The 16652-nt window shown below is 41.9% G+C and overlaps 1 long non-coding RNA gene across 1 annotated transcript; it reads right to left on the reverse strand.

Moving 5' to 3' along the window:
* Positions 1–4878: 4878 nt before the first annotated feature.
* Positions 4879–15328, reverse strand: LOC104859043. The gene is made up of 4 exons (XR_779271.1): positions 15157–15328; positions 5742–5830; positions 5579–5628; positions 4879–5087 (listed from the first exon to the last, which is right to left on the reverse strand). It is a non-coding gene; the product is annotated as an uncharacterized LOC104859043 (long non-coding RNA).
* Between the last annotated feature and the right edge of the window lie 1324 nt (positions 15329–16652).

Below are 16652 nucleotides of genomic sequence, written 5' to 3' on the forward strand. Positions count from 1 at the left end.
TTAGAACATTGTATAATTTTTATTGTGAATTGTTGTTGCTTGGAGAGACAGACTGGAACTCATTTGCCTGTCTATCCTCTCGAAACTGAAGCCACCCTGTCAACGCACTGCTAATTCATGACCTCAGGTTTTTTGTCAATGAGTGAAGGTCACAATGCTGGGCTTTGCTCAATCTTGCTTAGTGTGCTCTGCTCTTTTTACAGAAGAACCGAAGGGACACGTTAGAGACCCTTCAGAAAAAAGGAGAATCCTACTCATGTGTCTAGAGATGGCATTGATGAGGTGAGCCAAAAGGTCATGGGTATAATGATGATCAAAATGGACAGCACAGGCATTGTGTTTCTTCTTTAGTCCTGATTATTTATCATCAGTGTGTACTTGTATCACTTTTGTGTTCTGGTGGTGCCCATTAGCACCTACAGAATTGTTCACTAAGATGGACTCGGTCATCTTAATCCATCTTAGTCCATCTTAATTGTTGGTTATCCAAAGGCAATTTCCCTTAGAGTAGCAACAATAAATAAAGATATTTAAATAGTTTTCAGTTAGATCTAGGGAAAATAAAATTATGAATAAGCTGTAACTGTAATGTTAGAACTATGTTTCCTGTTGCTCTGAAGGCCTGTCTTATTTTTGCCACTGGTCTGAGTTTCTTCCTTTTCAGGTTTGGCACAAATCTCATGTTTTCTTTAGCCTTTCTTAACTGACCCAGGCTCTTCTCTGCCTCCTAAAGCACTGATTTTGGGGGCATATTTTGATATTTAATTTGTATTTCATTGTTTCTATCTCTCATCTCTGCTTGCTATTAGTTGAATGAGAAACTCAGGGTGAAGTCATATTCCTCAGTCTTTTGTGTTCTTTGAGAGTCTAACCGGACCCTGTGCACACAGTAAGTACTTGACAAAAAGCTCCTATTTGTTAACAGAGTTTGCTAATCTACGTGAAGTGTCAGTTCCCCACAGTAATTAACACCCAAAGCAAAACATGTGAGACGTTCCTCTGCTGGTCTAAGAGAAATAAAAACCAAAGCAAATGCTTTAAATCTGAGAGTTTGAAATCTCATCTTGATAAAGGGAACAGTTTTGTGAGCTCTGCCTTCACTCAGGATCTTGGCTTTCTCTTCATGAGCTGGCTCTGTACCACACCACAGAGAAGTTTGTTTACTTCCTAGGGCCCTGGGCTGGGGGAACAATGCCACTCTCTAATGCCTGCTTTTGTCATATTTCATGTTCTGCAACCAAAGCTGTTCCAAATAAAATGTTACTTGCAGAAGAGTTAAAAGTAAAATTACCACTGAAAAGACATTTTACTTTGATAGGGAATATTTCTTTCTTTCTTATTTGTTTTTCAAATCCAGGTTGGCAAAATTGCTGGTTTATCAGCGCCTGGCTGTTCACTATGCAGCATCTCATTGGAACAATTAGAATGATACATAAAAGTAAGGGCAGTGGAGCCAAAGCGGGGAGTTTCCTGGGAACCACTGAAGATTCTTGGCAGTTTGTACCAAACAGGCTTAGGCCACATGTAGGCAAATAACCATGCATTAAATAAATTTCAAATCTCCACATAGTCTCTCTTGGACATCTTTTTTCTTTTGTTTTCAAAGACGCAGAAAAGAAGGAGTCAGTGCCACTGGGCATAAATCATCTTCCGTTGCTCAGAGATGAGATCATGTGGGTCAAGGTCCAGCAGCTTGGAAAGATGGAGTCTAGTGTGGCAATTTCCCAAGCTTCCTCTTCTTCTAGCCCATGGTGGCTACTTGCTTCCGGTTCTGATATGTGCTACAAGTTTAGAGCCTGTGAGATCTCAACCTATTATATGTATGACAAACTACAGCAAACCTTTTTTGGTATAGTATGGAGAGAAAGCAACAGGGAAATCTGATCACCCCTTATAACATGAGAATGTCTGTCTATATCTTTACTTTGAGAACTCTTTTAGAGTGAGAAGTCACTAGAAAATCATAGTATTGTTTCCTTTCCAAGGAAAAGAGAGCAGTCATGGAATGAGAGGTTGTAGATTTTTTTTTTTTTTGGCCACAGGGACCATCATCCTCCTCATAGAAAGAATGAATTAGCAAATAATTCCCAGTCTTAAGTGTATTATCTCCTACACAACTCCCCTTTCCCCAGTTAAATACCATAGAATATTCTTTATTGAGAAATGAGTTTGCTTTTTGAGGGACTCTTTCCTTCAACCATTGTTTTCTGAACTTAGAGGTTGTTAAATTGATCTCAGGTTGGACTAATGCTTCAAAGTTCTTATCGGAAGGAGACCTGGGTCACTACCAAGCTCATGCAAGCTCTGGAGGGAGAGATCTCAGTTTAGGTTATCCTGCACGTTTGCCCACAAACCCACATTTGCATTTGCATCTTAGCCAGTCTTCATTTCTTGGAAAGCATTTTTCACACATGCTGAGCCTTGGTGGGAAAATATAAACTCCTGGCTTTGAAGGGTGCCATGTATGCAAATGTAAAAATGTGGCAGGATAAAATATCTTTCCCTCTGGGCCAAGTTTGGCTTTATAATTTCTCCTTTCAGTTGGCATTCCACACTCTTTGCCTATTCTGAAAAAACTTTGGTTAAGCGCAGAGTGGGGCTTCTCTGGATAATCTTTCCTGCGTAGATGAGTGACCTGGACCATCCAGACCTCTGACTTCTGCTTAAAAATCTATAAGAGCTTGAGCTTCTGTGTTCCTTTTATTTTGCTGGTCAGAAAGCAGCATGGTGGTCCCAGTGAGATGCTCTTCTATAGGAACAGAGACTGACAGGTTCTTTCATGATCAAAACAACATCTATAATGGGAAAAGCAGTGGAAGTGATTTGAGGAACCTTATATGTCTACCCAGATTAAACTAATCTATGGAAAGTGTGGGAAAATAAGAAGAACTTTATTAAATGGTGTAATCGAGTTAGGAACGTCATGAGACAAAAATGACCACGCAAACCGAGTTCGAGCTAGTCCCCTCAGAAATCCTAACAAGTGCGCAAAATCGTGGTAAGGTAGTGAAGTACCACAACAGCTCATTTGTGTAACACAAAACACACGAGCAAAATTTGGTGAACCAATTCTGAGATGAGAATATTTTCCTTCTACCAGAATCATATATCTGACCATTGACAGTGGTGCTCCCTCATGTCAAAATATTTAGGACTTTCTGTGTTGCATTTGAATTATGTTTAAAATTGGTACTAAATGTTGAATTAGGTGCTGGAGCCCAGAGAACTGTGTTACTTATTCATTTTGCCAGGCATGGTGTCAGCAAGGCAGAAGTGTAACGATGGAGTTTGTGGTTTCAAGATAATGTAGAGCAAGCACCTAACACTGTCCGTTCCATACTCAGTGTAGTACTGGTGCCTTTGAGAAATAATCCTTGTTATTTGAAAGCACATAATTAAAAAATACATCCATGAAACTATTAGTAGTGATAAAGGCAATATACGCCTATGTCTTTGGATTTGCGGAATGGTTAATCAGACTTAGTATTAGTGGTCTAGAGAAGGGGGCATTGGTGGGACTTTGGCAGGGGGAGAGACGGTCTTGTGTAGCAGAAGGGACCTGAGCTAGAACTGAGATTGGTGAGGATTTTCTCAGGCAAAGAGAAGAGAAACCAGAGGTGAAGAGTTAGAAACTAATGTGGCGCGATGAAGGGAAGTAAGGCTGAATGTCAGTAGGGTAGTGGGTGAGGTAACAGTGGGCTTTTTGTGTCCTCAACTTCATTTTGTCCTATTGCCGTGGTCAGTGGAAAATGTTTGGTCTCCTGAAATTGTTCAGGAGAATTACTTTGGATAGTGGTCCACGGCACAGATTACTGGGATGGGCTAGAAATGAATACAGGTGAATATTCGGAAGGCTATTATAGTAATCTGGGGAAATGAAAGCTGGGATCGGAATGGCATGATGGGGAATGAAAGAGGAATTGGATGAGAGAGTACATATTTTGAGGGAAGGTGGGTAAGACTTGTAAACTCAGAGGTTTTGAACTTCAGGGAGATTCAGGGTATATATTAGCATAAATTGGGACAGGGATCTAAGTGTTGTGGCAAAGACCATGAGATCACTGGTGATGACGTTTTGATATAGTTATATGACTGAGTTATTTAGACACTGTCCGACCATCCCTTCACAATTTGCTCTTGCTTGAATAATTTCTGAGTTTAGCTGTTTATTCAGCAAGAAGAAAGCTGAGTTATCCTGATTACCCAGTTTTTCTGAATGAACCATCCGCATACATAATAACTTTGAGAATAGAAGCTGTCTAGAGAGTGCTCATGAATATGGGTTCAATTTCCAAATTATGTGCTAGTCAGGGATGACAAAATATTCCTTTGCCTAAAGGTCATTTCTTTTCAAAAAGAGATTTGTCTTCCCTGTGACTTTTCTGCCAAAACCTAAAGCTTAGCCACTTCTGTGCATTATAGTCTTTTAAAGATTGCTCAATATTGACATTCCAGGATTCCTCTTCATTTCCACTGTAGGAAATTCCCAGAAGATGGCTACACTCTAGGTGGTAAGTCCTCTTTCTTCTGAGATATGCTCTCTATTCATCAGATTCCTGAAAGGAACAATATTTTTCTTCCGTTGTTGGTCACATTACTTTTCTTTTTTAAAACCATACAGGAAAGGAGCTTAGTTTATCACCTTGGAGGAAACTGGGTGCCAATTTGCCTGAGAACAATGCTTTAAGGGATGGCTCCCCTGTCCATCCAATCTAAGAAGAGATACCAGAAGTAGGTTCTTTGTGTAGATTTCCCAGAATATCTGGTGATTGTCTGGGTCATTGAATTGACATCCCAAGATCTAGTGAGATCATTTCCATCATAATGGTCACAATGCTGCTCTTTTAGGTAACACATTTGAAAGATGCTGGTTTCTGAGCACTATTTCTATATTTTATTGTACAGGGCCAAATGTCATGGGCCCACAGCGTAGGGTAGGATATCATAAAAGACACTTGTTCAGAGCTTAATTATTATACACAAGACTCCGGCAGAGTGATTTCAAAGCCTTTTTTGAATGACTGAATATTCAGTTTTTGGAGCCCACAGCTGTCTATTCTTTTGCTTTATAGCAGTCTTCCATTCTTCTGTTTGGGGAAGATATAAAACCACATCTCAAACCCCATGTAGAAATACTATAAAAAGCATCTATGATTAATAGAACATTTTCTACATTAACTGTCTTAACCAATTCTATTAAAAGAAAATTTAAAGAATATCTCCCCCCTTTTTTCTCCTTCCAAGTTTTAGGGGGTGTTCCAAATATGGGAACCTTCTGTCAGATTCCGTGGGATCGACGGGGAGGCTTTGTGATTGTGATATAAAAAGATGGAGGTTTTTCCCTCCTCACCCCCCACATTGATGTTTTAACCATTCTGCAACGAAAAATATGCTGCGGAGCTTGGTGTCCTTATGGAAATGAAGGCCACCTACTTGATCTAAGACTCTTCCCACTTCAAAAATGACAGGAAAAAAGTTGGGGCATCTTTGTTGCTCCTCCAACTCAGAATCTCAAGTTCTCCCCTCTGGGTGGCTGCACTGGATCCCACAACCTCCTCCTCCTTTCTCTTCCTCTTACCATTCGCCATGCTGACCGCTGGCCGGGGACTTCACTGCACCGGTGATATGCTGAAACAACAACAGAGGCAGTGATGGTCAGGTTTCAAAGAGCAATACAGCGTGTGGCTGGGAAACAATCACCAGAACACAAGACCTTGTAAGAAGCCCAGAGATAAAAGAACCTTAGTTTCTTGGCAAGCCCCATGGCTGTTCTTCTGCAACGACGAATGATAGGACTGTTATCTTGACACCATACTCTCCCATGTTGAAACTGTTTACGAGAAACAAACATCATATGAAAAACAGATTGCCAGACACGGAGTAAATCACTGTACGGGATAGTGAGTCAAGTATCGCCAGTTTTACCCACATTGTCATTATTATGATGTAACACATTCCTGCAGACTGATATTTTATCCAAATTTGGGCACAAAAGCCTCCCCTTGATCAGTTGGCTGAGAGACTCTACCCTATAATATGTCACACACACACACACACACACACACACACACACACACACACACACACGCACAGACACATGCATGCCCAGATTTGGAATCATATCCAACCTGAATAAAGCACAAAGAACAATCCAGAGAGGACAGAACACTCGAAAGGTGTGCAGAGATTATACAAACTGTAAATTTCAGCCCTTCCCAAGGCAATAAACCCAATAACCCTCCAAGCTCTGCTACAGTGATTAATAAACATTGGGTGTGCTAAACATATGGAAAAATCATCCCATCTGGACCATTTAAAACTAGGACATAGACTTTATCTTTGTTTATTTCATCCTTAGCTAAAAGGCTTATTATGAATTGCAATAATCCAAGAAGCCAACCATGGAAGACAGACAAACTCTTTAGATAAAACCAAAAAAGCAAGTTCTGTAACGGAGGACCAGATGTATTTTGGGGTTTAGCCCTTGTACATATTTAGCTGAGCTTTTCAAGTGGTGAAGATTTGCATGTTTGTTTTGCAATACTAATGAATATGTTTTTGATTTACATTTTAGAAAATGGAAACTTTTATCTTCTTGGGGCTTTGTAACTTAATGACTTCCAGAGGGTGGTTTGGTGTCCTCTTTTAACCCTTCACCAGGAGAAACATATCTGCTTCTGAAGCCCAGAGCTGTATCTTGCTGAAGCAAACTCCTACGATAATGTGGGTCTGTCTTTTGTTGCTGGGAGTGTAAGGGTTGAGAGCTTTTGACTTGCAATCTAGTAAAAGCATATGTAAATGGCACATTATTTTTAAACTGGCTTTAATGTGAACCTTGAGGGTATTAAAAACGACTCCACAGATGATCTTTATATTAGACGAATAAGGACAACTCTGGGATAAACATTGCTTTGGGAGGTAGGATCTTGAGTGTTGATTCAATTTTCTCAGAGATAAAGGTTGTTTTAAGAAGACGAAGGAGGAAATGTCTGATTTTTTTTTTCTTTTTTACTTCTGGACGATATCCTTAGGATCTGTTGTTTCTTCCTTGAAATTTCTTTGAAGATGTTACGTGGAAAAACAAGTAAACACATTTTCCCCTCAAGACTTCCTTTGCTTGTGATTTGGGTTGGACGAGGACCTTATCAGAAATGGAAAAATTTATCCTTGAGGGATAACAGAATGTTTTAGAAGAAGAGATAACTAGAGCTTTGAACGCTCATTATTTGACAAATTGGTCCAAAAAGATTGCTTCTCTTCCAAGTTCTTCCAGTATTTTTTTTAATAGAATATGACAGAATAATATGCCTTTAAAAGCCCATGTTGGGGCCATGAAATCTCTCAAAAGCTTAACCTTCTGAGAGAAACAAGTGAAGGTGTAATATCACACTGAGCATGAAACAGGGGATGTTTTACATTAGTTCTACAGTGATTACCGTGCTGCGATTCAATGAATGTGTCCTGGGGAGGCCGGCGTGGTTGTATGATAAGAAATTTAATGGCCTTATACTCGTTTCCCATAAGAAAGGCTTAGGACCAGGAATCCTAAGCCCGATTCTTCCCATGGGAAATCAGTTTAACCCTAGAGAGTGTTTTTCCCACCCAGAGTCTGTTATTAACTACTTTCAACTTTCCAGGACAGTTTTATAGTGTTGTATTAAAATTGGATACATATTTGCTGTGAGTTCTTGGAGAGCAAGCATTTTCTAACACAATTTCCTCGAATCGAGAGAGATTGAAATGCAGTATAAAAATTCCTTATTTTTTTCTTAAGAATTCCACTAACACTTTTACCTGGAGTCTATTTCAGAAGAAAAATTCGAAAGAAAACGCTATCCAGAAAAACTACCTACATGTCCTCTAAAAATAGATGTTTTACTTGTTCAGACTCCAAGCCTAGAAAGATACTTCAAATGTGATCTTAATTTATTAGATCTTAAGTTATTTATTAACTTATCTCTCATCTTCCTTTATGATAAAGAAGTGGGAATCAGGTAACTAATCCTATAAACACTATGTGCCAGGAATTTTGAATTTTGTTGTTATTATTTTAGTTTCACACAAAACTTTCAGAAGGGAATATGGAAAAGCTCACCAATCTGTACATGAAAGATATATATAGAGCTAATCTCCCAATTTAGGCCTGATTTTTGTTTTTTTGAGGCAGAATCTCACTTTGTGATTCGAGCTGTCCTTGAACTCACTATGCAGCCCAGGTTGACCTCGAACTCATGGTGATCCTCCTGACTCAGCCTCCTGAGTACTGGGATTTTAGGCATGTACCACCACTCCTGGTCGACTGAGGACTTTTTGCTTCCCCCAATCATTTTGTCTGTCTAACATCATGATGGGTTAATTCCTTCCATCTCTGAGTCATTAATCTCAAACTTCATTTTTTGTTTTTCTTCTGGAGCCCCTCAACATGAGTATGTTCAGCTTACTACGCACCTTGAATAATGGAAGTGTGGTTGGTGCAGAAAACCAATTGGTGGCAAGACTGATGGATGGATGCTGTGGGAGCAGCCGGTGTGAGTGAAGAGGGACAGAAGGGCCTGGGCAAAGGGAGAACTTTGTCATCCCTAGCCAGTTGTTTCCTCAGGACTTTTGAGGTTGTTATAGGCCTGTCCTGAAAAAATTCCACACGCATAAACATTTGCTTCATCTTTCAGGAGTTTGCAGGTGTACCGAAGCTGCTGAGGTGAATGGATGCTAGGTTGGATTCTAGCCCGAGTCCTCACTACCCTGTGCAGGGGAGTCCAGGGACCATCAGCAGCAGCGGTCTCTGGAAGGTTTTAGAAGAGCTGTGTCACAGGACTCACTCTGACTGACTGAATTAGAAACTGCAGTTTGCAAAATCGTCAGATGATTCCTACATATGTTAAAGTTGGAGAAACAGGACGTGGGTAAGCAGCAGTCAAGGAGGACCCGAAGAGGCAAAGGATGAAGAAGTGAGCATAATGGTTGACCAGGAGGACTGGGAAGAGAACAAATCTCAGGTCTGTTGGACTTGGGAAGACAGAGGGCAGCTGGTTGCAGTCTTCACTGTGGTCGGGTCAGGTCTTGAGCCATGAAGCAGTAGATAAGGTCCCAAGCCTGGATCATCTGACTTTTCTTACTAACAACCTCTACTCGCCGGGTTTCAAATGACTAAGGTAGTTTTCATGTGACAGTCACAAAGCGGTGATAGCTTAAAAGTAAGGAGAGTATGGGAAATGAGGAAATTGTAGCTCTGTCACTGAATCACTAATTAAACTTGAGTGTGAGCCCCTCACATCAGTAAGGTGCATGGCTGCATTTCATATCATGGGGGCATGTGGTTGAAATTATGTTCTTTTAATTAAGAATCCTAGATTGATATCTGCACACTCACAGAGATTCTGCCTTTTACCTGGCAGATAGCTTCAGGAAGCAGCTAAGCAAGGTGTCTTGCACATTACAGCCTCTCTGAATGTTTTAAAACTGAAAATTTGGGAGCTCCTTGGGTTTCCTTAGGGGAATGAACCTAGCAAGTTTTCTTTTGAGACTGGAATCATCAGGACTCTATTAAAGTTCAGTTCCCCATGATTCCAAATGAAATCTAAGTCATACAAGTGGTGGCTGAATGACAGTTTGAGTGTGAAATGACTCCCCTATCTAGTGGCCTGTTTTGGAGGTGCTGCCTTGACAAGTATCAATTAACTGCTCCATCCCTAAGAATCTCTTTCTGATAAAACAGCATGCAGATTTTCCTGCCAAATGGGAACGGTAATGGCGTCCTCCTGTGTGAGCAAGTGTTCGGTGGAAAATAGACCTGAGACTCATGAAGTAAAGTCAGCTGTCACTGGTTAAACTACTTCAAATTGCAGTGGATTTCTGGGGGATTTTCATTAATGGGTAATCCATTTAGCATGCGTTCATTGAGAACTTTCTAGGTGGCAAGCTGTGTGCTGCTGATGGACACTTCATCATGACAAAGACGTGCTGTTCCCCACCATATGGAGTTCACAGCCAACATGGAGAAAGGACCATGAGAGGAGAGGTGCAGAGGGCCACAACAGCCTGGGAGAAAAGCGCCCATACTCCTAACTGCTGGGGCAGTGAAGACTGGGAAAAGGCACGGAAGCGAAGGAATTGACATGCACCTGAGCTCATATTTGAAAGAAGAGGGTGGAGGTACAAGGACACAGTAAGAACAGGGGCTCCGAGATGATGGAAAAGATTGAGCAAAGTCGGAGAACTGGACAGAAGCCAACAACACTAGAGTACTTGCCTGTGGATCTGAGATAGAACCTTAGAGTTTGAAGAATCTTTGAGGTTATCTGGCCAACATGTCTGAACAGACAACTCGCTGCTTCTTGAACAACCCTGGGAAGGAAAGCTTCTCTGAATAAGTCCATTGCTCTTTGTAGCAGCCCTGATCAAGTTCTGCCATATGTAGAACCAAAAGCTGCCTCCCCTTTCTTACCTCTGGTCTTTTTCTACCCTTTCTAGTCACCGGGACAATTCAAAGCTTTCCCCGACTTAAGAGTCACCTGGTCCATACCTCTTTGTTTTGGGGGAACTCCACGCTGCAGGAGACCAGACGCAGTCAAACTCAAACAACTCAGATCTGTAGAAAATACTTGTACTCTGTGCCATGAAACTCCAATTCAGTTTTATATAAGCTCCCAGGCAATCATAATATTATGCAGGGGGGCAGGAGGCCAGATATTTGGCCAAAAGAGCTCCCATTATTAAGATTATATTAAGGATCCAATTTTGTGCAAGCGTTCCTGTAAATTACCCTTTCCTGTCCACCACGTCTCACACCCTGCCACCGTTGTGCTAGCTTGAACCGCCAGCACACCTGTACTTTTTAAATGATTATGGCTAAACCTAAGTGCCAGCTGGAGGGAAAGGTCACATTTCACGGTGGTGTAACTGGAGAACGGTGTTTCCCAGGAATAGAGGCAGCAGAGCTACGTTGGAAAGTTTGAGAACATGGAACTATTCAAAAGCCACTTCCCTGTGGCAGTGAATCATCCCTGACCCTACCTCCATTTTTGTTGTGATCGCTCCTTCATATAGCCAGGGGATCAAGTCAGTGATCAGAATTAGATAGGTCTGGAAACCAAGGGAGTCTCTGGGTTGTAAGGCGATTGGGTCTGGTGTGTAACACAGGGTCGGTAATATGCGTTCACACCCACCTCATGTGGGGTTGGATGGACGGTTTTCTTCAGCAAGTGATTCCTCAATCATCTTTATTAGTTAAAGCCATATTTGCTGTTCTGATAATAAAACAATAACTCATTTCTACAGCCAGTCTGTTCCTACAGTGGTGTGTTGATAGGATGCAGGCATGGATAAGTATTGTCATTCTGCCTTAAGACTTTAAAAGAATGCCTTTAAAAAAGGACATACATGTAGATATTCACCATGCTTAAATTATAGAAATCAACTTGGTTTCAAAGGAGATGAAGTGACATGTAAAAGATGAAAAATGCATAGCACTTGAGTTTAGAAAATTTTAGTTTCATTTGCAGAAACAGTGAAAATATCCATGATCTAATCTTAAAATAAAACTTGGCTCTGAGAGACATGTGTAATACATTAACAGATTAAAGTTGTTTACACCTTTGGCATTTTTAATCTCATATTTCTGCTTTAAATAGCTTTTGTGGCAATTATGTACTAGAGTTTTTTTACCATATAATTCTAAAAGTTGCATGTTGGACATATTTTTTTAAAGTATTTATCTGGATCATTTCTGTCTCAGCCTCAGTCTCAGAAGTGATCATTAGTTAATGATAATAACTAATAAAATAGTCTCAGTAATGCTTAATTTTCATATGAATAAAGACAACATTTGGCTCCTGTCTCTTTTGAAAATACGTTGATAAGGCATTATTTAATACTTTGAAGTGATCAATATTTGAGTCATTTCATCACTTCCTTCACTTAAGAGATTAATCAATTCCTTCACGATTTAAGGAAATCATTAGGGGGGGGGCTCTGAGTTGGCATGGAGCCTACAGCCAATGTCCAATGAAGAGATGCCACAATCCTCGGGGACCTTACAATCTTGCAGGAAACTTAGGGTAGATATTCCAAGAGTATGAAGAAAGGCATGAGTGTGGGAAAAAAGATCCCTGTGAATTTGAAAAATGGAAAGATCAAAACATATGAAGTTTTCATTTTGATACGCCTTCATCAGATACTTTACCAAAGAAGTTTTTCTTAATAGCCTCTTCTTCCTCTTCTGCCATGGGTCCAATTTCTTCTCAAAGAGCCCTGTTTTCTATGTTTAGTGGGGTATATTTCACATACTATAATGTGCACCCACTTAACTATACACTCAGCTGTATGTGTCTCTTTGTGAGTGTGTGGGTGTGTATAGGTGTGTTTGTACACATGAAAGCGTGTATGAGGTGTGTGCATGTAATATATATGCACATATTTGTATAAATGTGGTTGTCTGCATGAGCGTGTGCCTGTACTGTGGGTCTGGTGCACACACGTGTGCAGGGATGTGCACTTGTAGAGGCTAACTGAAGCCTGAGACACTGCTCCCCCTGCCACCCTCTCCAGTGGTGGCTTCTGCCCTGCTCACTTCCGGTACTTCTGGGTCTGGAGGTACAGTTGGGAGTCTTCCTAGTTCACCCTTTTCTTTTTAGACCATTGCTTCTCCCTCCCTCCCCCAACACCCCACAGATTTGATCCCTTGTCACAGACGATCCTACCCCCCGCCCTCTCTGCCAGAGTCTTCTGTGGACCTCTGGGTCACTCCTGTCAGCTTGTTAGCTTTAGCTCCTGGCTCACGGTCTTCCTCTTCTTTCTTTCGGGTCTCATTTGCCTATCTAGATGGACATCCAACATCCTGGTCGCTCAGTTCCTCCAAGTCCTTTTCCAGTGTCTCATTCAGCGCCACTCCTCTCCTCTACCTCAGCCACTTGCTGCCATGGTTGTCCCCCGGACTAGCGCCTAGACTTTGTGCTACCTGCCTGTAATTCGGAGTTCAAGCGTCCCATCCTCTGACCACCGCTTCCTAATTCTTCTACTGGCCTCATGACATCACTCCTTGCACTTTGTGGGACGGGCAATCCGCGGATCCTCCCACTCTCCCCCCTCCTGCCCTGCATATCCTGCTTGCTCCTGCACCTCATTGACCCACTACCTTCCCCGACTCCATCGCCACAGCCAGTCATATTCAGCAATGGGCCTCTGCCCTCAGTGCTCTGTCCCTCTTTCACCCTCGCTTTCACTCGGCAACACCCCTGCATGTGTTAAATCCGCTTTTCTGGCTGCTGTATGTCAGTCCTTCTGCACTGCATGTGGCTGGATGCACACATGAACATAATGAGTTGTGTACCAGGTAAATGTATGTCTGAAAACCTTGTGTAAATACCGACCCTTTCCAGGAATCATGCTATTTTTTCTGCATCCCTTTACCCGGCTGCTGTAGACAGCTATGTCAGACCTCTTCCTTTCTTTCATACTCCCAGTACCTCTATGTCAATGGAGACTTTGCTTTCTCTTTTTACTAGGAACACAGAAGCAATCAAAAGATAACTTACCACCACCACCACATTTACCTGTCTCCAAACACCTATGCTCTTCTGTTCTCCCTTCCCGTTATCGCGTATGGGGCAGCCACTCTGCATGCGTCGTGATTCCACACCTTTCGCGCTATCCAAGGACATTGCACCATCAATTCTCTTTATCCTGTCATCGATTTCTCCTTTTTCTGGATTATTCTCATCGGCACACAGTATACGGTCATTTCTGCCCCAAAAGTCCTCATCACAAAAACTCTTTTCCTCAAAGTCATCAGTGATGTCAGACTGTTAAACCTATTAATAGATGTTTGGTGCTGATCCGAAGCCTGAGCTTCAGCGATCACTTGGTTCTTGAATTTGCTGCTTCGCTTGGTTTCCAGGGTGCTCTACGTCCCCAGTCTTTTCTCCACTTAATGGATAGGTCCTCCTGTTTCCTCTGCAGGCTCATCTTCCTCTCTTCAGGGTCTGATGGACAAAGTCCTTTTCTTTTTGTCACCTACACTGGCTCCTTTTGGACTCTCACTGAGTTTTGTGGCTGTAAATACAGTCACTGTGCTGTCAGCTCCTAAATTTCTATCTGGCTGTGACCTCTCCATGAACTCCAGACTTGTATGTCCAGCTGCTTCCGGAAGTCTCCCCTGAGAATCTCACGGATGCCTTAGACTGAACGTCCCCTATAGTGGGCTGCTAATCTTTGCTTCCAAACTGGCTGCACTGTCAGTCTCTCCTAGATTGGTTGAAGTTAGCTTCAACTTTCCTGTTTTTCAGGCCCAAAGACTGGGTGTCATCTTCAACCTCTCTCTCTCTCTCATTTGTCACATCAAATCTATCAACAAACATGATTGGCTCTTTTAGTCAAAACATGTTGGGAGTCCTAATACTTTTTCTACTTTCACTTCTGTAACCCAAAACACTAACATTTTTTTTACAGAGGTGGTGACAATGAAATTTTTTCTCTCTTCTCTATTTTTGCTTCCCTTTATTCAAAAACACCACGGAGATCACTTAAAACTCCATGGAGCCTCCTTCAGATTTGAAGATGATATGCTACTCTTGTTTGCAAAGATTCCAAAAGCTCTGCATCTGAGGCAGAAGAAAAACCAAGGTCCTTATATGTGTGACCCAGGAGGCCCTACCTGGACTGCTAACTCCTATCTCCTGTTTCCCTCTCGTCTCCACCTTGGCCCCTCTCATTCCACCATTCTTTCTATGTCAATATTCCTTTCCCAGATGCTTAGAACTCCATCGCCCACTTCCTTCAGATCTTCACTCAAAAATTACCTCAGTGGAGCCATTCTTGATCATGGCAGTTAAAAATCTAACCTCTTTGGTCCGGAATCCTCTCTCTCGGCTTCATTTCTTTCCATTTAGCTCATTTCTTTGGCTCATTTTAATGTACTGTACAGTTTTTAATTTTTTAAATCGACTTCCCCCTGGCTTGGATACACACACCCTATGAAGACAGGGATGCACTGCTGTACCCCTAGAACATTCCTACCTGGATAAATAAAACTCGGCAATATTTATTTACTTTTAACTGAATGAATTCCCTGTGAGCTTAGCTAAGATGGAGTCCGGGGGTCTGTAAAGGTCTGATTACCTTGTACACATCTCCTTCAAGGACGTGATTTTCAAAGCTTACCTTTTCCCTTGACCTTCTCCTTTCCCTGAAGTCTATTCAGAGGATTCAGGTAAAACAAGGACCGACTTCCTGAGTCTGGGGACAGAAGATGTGACACCTTCAAGGAAAGGGACAAAGGTGTTAAAGTGGCAGAGGGGGCACATGGAACAGAGCAGGTCGGGAGGAGTTTTATTCCGCCGGAAGCGGGCAAATGCACGTGGTGACGGCGCTCCTGTTCCCAAGATGCCCCGCGCTCCCTTCCACTCAGGCTGCACCCACTTCCCCCGGGAATGTGGGGCTGGTCGTGGGGCTGTGGCTTTTTCTTCCAGTTGTGAGATGAAGCGTCTTTAGAGTGGTGGGGGAAGGGAAGGACGCAGAAATCATTTTTATAAAACACTCAGATTCTTGCATGAAAGGTGCTAAACATGCAAACTGTTAGATTTTATTTTTAAATTGTGCAAGCTATATATTTTCCCCACTAAATGTTCACTTGCCAGTTATCCTCTTTATGCCTGAAAAATGATAAAACAAAATTATATATTATTCAATCAAGGTAAATTGGAAATGTAAAAAAGAAATGGTCGTTCTTCTTTGTGTATAGGAGCAAATGTTTCTGGTCACTGAAAGGGCAGCTCTGGCCATGATGCCTCCGTATCTTCATTACCAATGTCTGTGCAGTTCGCCAGACCTCTCTCTGAATCAAGTCAGGAGGAATGGAGTTTTAGGATACACCGTCTCTTTTCAATCCACTCTAAGTTCCTTGAAGTTTTCCAAAATCGAAATGTTTTCCTCTTTGTCTTCTTTATATTTTTTTAATTGAAAGCAATCCTTGTATCAGTGGGAGAATTAGTCTCCCTTTCTAGTATTTACCCTACGTCTTTTCTGCTGAGGAGTCCTCTTTCCCCCTCCAAGCTACCTGTGGTTTCTGGACAGTTTTCTTGCTCTGCCATCATCTGGATCCTACTCAGGGTGTTCACGATCATATCAGAATGAAATTGTGACATTCACAAGCCTGGGCTTTTGCGTTCTGCCACTGACTATGGCCAGGATCTTGGGAAAGTTATGTAGTCACCTCAGTGTCCCCTGATGTCCAACACTGATGACAAGTACCCGAGAGTGCCTAAGGGCTAAGGAAGATGTTGTGCATGTGCTTTGGCCAAAGTCCCCTGGGTAAACGAGTACTTGTAATTAAACAAGTTGGGATTTTGCTTGTTGTGTCAAAGGACAGCACACACACTGGGCAACTGCACAGTGTCTCAGTAAGAGAGCATGAGAAAGAACCTATTTTAGAATCTGGGCTTGGACAGGTGACCTGGGGAAGACTTCACTCTATGTTAGATTCTTTCAGAGAGAGGGACACTTGTATGAATGAATAGATGAAAAGAATTGGTAAATCAGTAGCCATTCATGTTAGGGGGAAAGGCAGTGCTTGGAATTTTAGGAAGGCAGTGACCATGCTTCTGACTTTGCTTTGAGGAGGTTGTGTAGTAGCTCTGCTTTACTTCATTTGTCATGGG

Source organism: Fukomys damarensis, unplaced genomic scaffold (assembly GCF_012274545.1).
Source record: "Fukomys damarensis isolate Sample0158 unplaced genomic scaffold, DMR_v1.0_HiC HiC_scaffold_5, whole genome shotgun sequence".
Lineage (NCBI taxonomy): Eukaryota > Metazoa > Chordata > Mammalia > Rodentia > Bathyergidae > Fukomys > Fukomys damarensis.